Consider the following 6,290-nt stretch of genomic DNA (forward strand, 5'->3'; position numbering starts at 1 on the left):
ATTTTAGACAGCGTACCAAGATTTGAAGATACACCGGGGTGAAATAAAAAGTTAAAATAAAAAACAACTTTCTACCTTTCTGCAAGCGTTGTGGGCGTTTCTGTACATAATTATTTCCTAAAGTTAGACTGGGTTTTATATTTGAGAATCCGCCCAAACCTGGAAACTTTGTCTTATTAAATATTAGCAACTAACTCGTGCCTGTGAAATAAAACAAAAACTATTGACTGCCGTAACTGAATTTATTTGATCTTCTGAACTTCCCTCCAATATCTTCACATCTTAAAGAAGAAAGTCATCCACAGCAGTCAAAACAGCACACTTTCTCTAAAAACAGTATCTAAAACTCCCTTCAGAGTTTTCACAGCACATGTCGCATGTTCAGGTGATTTTTTTGCCTTTCTCGTAATTTCTCTGAGTGCATTTTTTTCCTTGACAAGGAGGTGGAGGCGAGTGATTGAGTACAACTTCACGATGTGGTTGGTTAGGTAAACCTTGTGCTGTTCACAGCCTATAAGGGCAGGAGGCCTTAGCTGTAGGAATGAAGCTAAGTCAGTAAGGCTGTTTTTCCTCAACTATTTCACACAGAAGCAGTGCGTGTAAGTGTCCTCCAAATATGAGACCAGCTTGTTGAGTGCTTGGGAGGGGTACAGTAGCCAGCCCATGGTCACGTGGCTTGTCAATCAAGCTTCAGCCGGATGGCATGCTCCTTTCGGCATCAGCAAGTGGCTAAGGCACTCGCCGCATTTGCACTTTGCTAGGAACTTCTTGGCGACGTACCCAGCAACATAGAAAATTAGCCTGGAGTCACTCTTTTCTGTTACCAAGGAGCTGTGATCGAGGTCACAACCAATTAGCGCATCGTCTGCCGCAACCAGGTTTCCGACGTCTAGCAGCTGATCCACTTCGCTCTGTGCGATCTTCTCTCGCATACAGGGATCCACAATCTGCAAGAGAGTGCTCAGTAGCCCAGGGGAGATGCTCGCAGATTGAGGAGACTTCGCCAGGTTCATGAAGCTCACAGTGTTGAGGGGCAGCAGGAACTGAACAGGTGTCGGGTGATCATTGCTTCCCGACATTTGTCGCGCGACCCCGAAGAGTTGCTCTAGACTGTCTTGGCTTCTTCTTGCTATTATGAGGAATCTGAAGCCCACTTTCGTTGTTAAGTACTCTAACAAAGCCAGGGTGCTTAAAAGTGTAACCCTCAGCCCTTCGGCTGTGGTTGCAGACAAATATCTCTCTTGTCTGCAGTCGTCTCCCAATCATCCATATATTGGGGAAAGAGAGCAATCTTCTGAGCTTTCAGTCTGTTGTGGCGAAAGGTGCCTACACAAAAACCCAGAAAAAAACATTATCATACGCCTTGTACAACGAAGCAAGAGAAATTCTCTGTTGCAAAAATGTAAAAAGAAGCGCATGACAACTTCAGATCTTGGTGCTGCTGGTGCGGCATCTCCCGTGTATGTGAATGAGCACCTGACTCGACAAAGCAAACAGAATCTGGGAGCAGCGATCGCTCGAAAACGTGTTGTAGGATGGAAATTTGTTTGGTCATCTGGAGGAAGGGTATACGCACGAAAAAATGAAACCTCACCTACTATCAGAATTGCTGACCTCGACGACGTAGAAAAAATGACGGGGTAATCTCGGTTATTCCCTAGATCTTATTTCAACTACAATTTATATTTTTAATGGATGAAACATATCCGATAGAATGTAGATATTTTCACGACTCATCATTTAATCTCACGTTCCGCAACTTTGAGAGTAGTTTTTCTGCAATGCACGTTAACACCAGGAGTATCAATAACAAACGTGACGACCTGGAAATTTTTTTTGAATCTTTGAGCATGCGCTTTGACGCACTACTTTTTTCTGAGACCCGGATTCCCGAAAATGCTGAACCACCTTACTTTAATGATTATAAATGTGCCAGCTTAGGCAGAGAAAATAAAAGAGGAGGGGTGTTGCCATCTATTTAAAACAAAATATTTTTTGGTATGTTGTTGAAAATTTCTTTGTGATCACAGCTGATGTTGAGCGCCTTGTTTTAGATGCCAAAACTGTAATTATTGCTGTTATTTAATAATAAGGAAGATTTTTGAAGTTTTTTGGAAGACTTACTATCTTTCCTTGGATCGATTTCCAAACCATTTCTAATTATGGGTGATACAAACATCGACCTACTAAAATGTAATAGTTACGTAATAGAGATGAATAATCTCTTATCTGCTTGGGGATGTACTAACGCTGTGACACTGCCCACCCGAGTGACTTTAGAAACTTCTAGTTCAATAGATATATGTATAACTAATCTCAACGCTAGGGAAGCCACATCTGGCATATTTACACAAGATATAAGCGACCACATACCAGTTTTCTGTCTGACATCTTTCTATCGTGGCAAAAATACACCGAAACGCGATACTTACTCTTACCGACGCATAAGTGATCACTGGAAAATTTTTTTTGTACTGCTCGAGCAAACAAACTGGGAGAACGTCCTTTTGGAACGTGACCCCAACCTTGCGTAAGCACTTTTTTCTAACAAATTTAAGCTTTGTTATGACGTCGCTTTTCCGCTTATTCAAGTAAATAATCGTCAAAAACATGTACGAAAACCTTGGATTACAAATGACTTATACAGGCGTATTAAGATAAAAGATAGGATGTACCAGAATTTTATTAAATATAAGCACCAAAATCTTCTCATCGAATTTAAAAAAACAAGAAATAAATTGAACTCCGACCTTAAAAAGGCCAAATCCGAATACTATCAAAATATATTTTCAAGGGTATACAATGACCCAAGAAAGATATGGGAAACTGTGAACGAAAATACTGATAGGAAAAAACGTGTGCGGGGAACGCAAACTGTCACTATCGACGGCAGGAACGTGAGTGGACAGCAAATGGCAAATCTAATGAATATGCATTTTGTTGACGTTGGTTCACCACCAGAACACGATGACACTTCGCAATGCTGTATCACAGACGCAATGACTTCCTTATCAAGCACGATAATGCTATTTCCGACTACGCCATATGAAGTAGAAGGGATTATAAGTAAAATTAAAAACAATGCCGCAGCTGGCGTAGACGACTTCAAGCCAAGGCCTGTCAAATATGTATCTCAACAAATATCTTATATTTTGTCACATGTAATCAATCTTACTCTAGAAACTGGAATATTTCCTAACGAACTAAAAATTGCAAGAGTTACTCCAATCTATAAGGGTGGCGGGGAACAACTTCTACAGAATTATAGACCAATCTCGGTTTTGCCAATTTTTTCAAAAATATTTGAAGGGGTTATAAATTCTAGATTAGACAATCTTTTTTCCAGGCACAATGTATTAAACAAATGTCAATATGGCTTTCAAAAATCTGAATCAGCAGAGCAGGCACTTGTAGAAGTAAAGGATAAAATTATAAGCAATATTGAAAATAGATTATACACCTTAGGCCTATTCCTAGATTTTAGATAGGCCTTCGATACGATCCAACATGACATATTACTAATTAAGCTTCAAAGGTACGGATGCGTGGGGTTGCTTTGACTTTAATAAAAGACTACCTCCAAAATCGCATGCAGTATGTTTATATTAACAGCAATTATTCTAATTCACTCAAAATAAAGTACGGTGTTCCGCAAGGGTCTATTTTAGGCCCGCTCTTATTTCTTCTTTATCTGAATGATATCACAAATATTCTGGGATCCCCTGAGCTGGTCATGTACGCAGACGACACTAACGGATTTTTTGCTCAACCTCTAAAGCGGCCTTAGAATCTATGACAAATAATTATCTAGACAATCTATCAGTGTGGCTTCAAAATAATAAATTACAACTGAACGTAAAAAAAAACAAAATATATAATTTTCACTTCCGTTGATAGGTGCGACAACACTAAGGTGACAATATATTTCGAAAATGAAATTATAGAGGAGGTTACAGAACAAAAATTTCTTGGTGTGTGGTTCAATCGGGAGTTAAGTTGGAACACGCACATAAATAAACTGAGCTCTGAGCTATCCCGAGCCATCGGATGTATTTATAAAATAAGAAATCTCATACCTTTGTGGCTAAAAAAAAATATATACTACGCTTTATTTTATTCCAAACTGTGTTATTGCATTTTAGTCTGGGGCACGACATCGGCAACCAATTATAATAGGTTGATCATCTTACAAAAAAAAGATTCTACGACTATTTGAAAATTATAAAGGCAAGCCTCAAAGATCTCCCAACTCAACCGCTGTTCAACAAATATGGCCTACTTAAAGTGAATCAAATTTATTATTTTAAATTGTTACAGATAATACACACAAAAAAACTCTTCGCAATTCCGCCCGAAACCACATCGTATCACACACTTAGACATAGAATCAGACGACCTCCAAAAATACGTACCAATTACGGAAAACAAACGACATGCTTCCAAGTCGCCAAAATCTTGAATAATACGGAAGATCTAATAGATTTTAACTGCAATATACTCCAATTCAAAAAAGACTAAGGACACTTCTGGTGGGCAGTGACATTGTGTTCTGATATGTGTGTACTGTGTACTTATTAAATCATGTCCATATTTCACTTTTGAATTGTTAAGACATGTTTCTGACCAATTTGTTTTTATCCTCCTTTGCTGAAAAAAAATATCGTGGGATAATTGATCGATCCTGTTTTTTATTGTTTCTGAGTTGTATAGAATTTTTTTAGGTTCTTTTCTCTGATTTTCGTGTTCAAAAATTTATGTACCCCGCACTGCTGTGTTAGAACTGTAAAGGGGACAGAGACCTCGTCAGGCATCACGCATTTAGTCTCTGCCCACCTCCCGGTCAATCCGGAAAGAAATAAATAAATAAATAAAGAAAGAAAGGGCGGCGGCTGAAAAGCTGGACGTCATGATGCTGATGAGTTCCTTGAGCGTTGTCACAAAAGCAGACGTTGCCTCAACAGAACCATGCTGTTTCTGAGGTTTAATGTCTTTTTTGTGTAGGAAAAATCCGCGTCGAACTTCGTCTGAAAAGTAGCGGAATGCGTAATTCACGTGCATCTTTTCAAACTCATTCGGCTTGATCACTGCCTTGGCTATGTGCGGCATGAACTTCAGCGTAACCTTGCTTAGCTGGTCACATTCCCACGCTGCTTCAACTTCCCCCTCAGGTGTCTTGAACAGGTGTTGCAGGACGTTGTTCCGCACATTCTTGATCAAGTGGGGAAGTGTGAGACAAAGTGTAGGTGGCGTGCAGGGTCAGTTGGGTGGACAGTTTTGCAAACAACCTTGTTTGATGTCCCAGAGATTCCAAAAAGACGCCACATACTGCGATTCCCGCTTGCTGCATCAGATGTCACGAAGTCCACGAGGAGGGAAGCATTTTCAGCCAGGACGACCGCTTCAACGATGATGTGTGCAATCATCTCAGCCTTCACGTTGCCTCTTGATGCAGACACCAAGCACCTGATGCCACTTTCCCTTGAAAGATTGAAACAAGACAACGAGACCATGATCAGCTGGCACGGAGCTCATGTCACTCGACGTGAAGTCGCCCAGGTCAACAAATCCTACCACCTTTCCATTGTGGTAGACTTTCAAGTTTTCTGATAACTTGATTTCGTCAATCAGAATTCCACCATGCCGCAGCTGGGCATCCATTGGCCTGCACTTTTCACGTATGGCCGCAAACACATTTTACTGAATCCAAAGCCGCTACGAAAGGAGCGAATGTATCTCTGGAGGCGGGTGCCTCCGGAGAGAAGCATGATATTTTTCTTGCGAATATGCTCGTAAAGCTTCTTTCTTTTCATCCGCATAATCAAGCATTTAAGAGTCCACTCACTTTGGTACTTGGAACCCCTGGAATTCTTCCGATTTGAAGCCGCAAAGCATGCCTTGACCTGAAGCTGCTGTTTCGGTGAGAGATCTTTTATTTGAAGTTCCAGCACAGACGCATCCACTTCTACGTTCTTCTTTCTCATTCTCTCGAGCTTGGTTTCAAGCTTCATCAGCTTTTGTTGGCGTCGTTTCAGTCTTGCTGCGTTGAGCTTCATCTTGTACGAGCGCTTAGCAGTGTTAGATAGACTGAGCTTTCTTCATTGATATGAAAGCTGGTTCTGAAGGAGATTTCTCGCATAGCGGCACTGCACACAGGACTTGAGCTTTGATCGAATGACACCAGCACATTTCGAGCTGAAATAACTAGCGCCGTGGGTCTTGACTCTTGTGGGTCATCTTGTTGAGGAGCAGACGGTACCGTTGTTTAACTGTGATACCTTCGCAGGGGACCA

The 6,290-nt window shown here is 40.8% G+C and overlaps 1 pseudogene; it reads right to left on the reverse strand.

The window, feature by feature from the left end:
* Nucleotides 1-361: 361 nt before the first annotated feature.
* On the reverse strand, nucleotides 362-6,053 carry LOC115314198 (annotated as a pseudogene).
* Nucleotides 6,054-6,290: the final 237 nt, after the last annotated feature.

This window comes from Ixodes scapularis, unplaced genomic scaffold (genome assembly GCF_016920785.2).
Source record: "Ixodes scapularis isolate PalLabHiFi unplaced genomic scaffold, ASM1692078v2 PGA_scaffold10__122_contigs__length_95168666, whole genome shotgun sequence".
In the NCBI taxonomy this organism is placed as follows: domain Eukaryota; kingdom Metazoa; phylum Arthropoda; class Arachnida; order Ixodida; family Ixodidae; genus Ixodes; species Ixodes scapularis.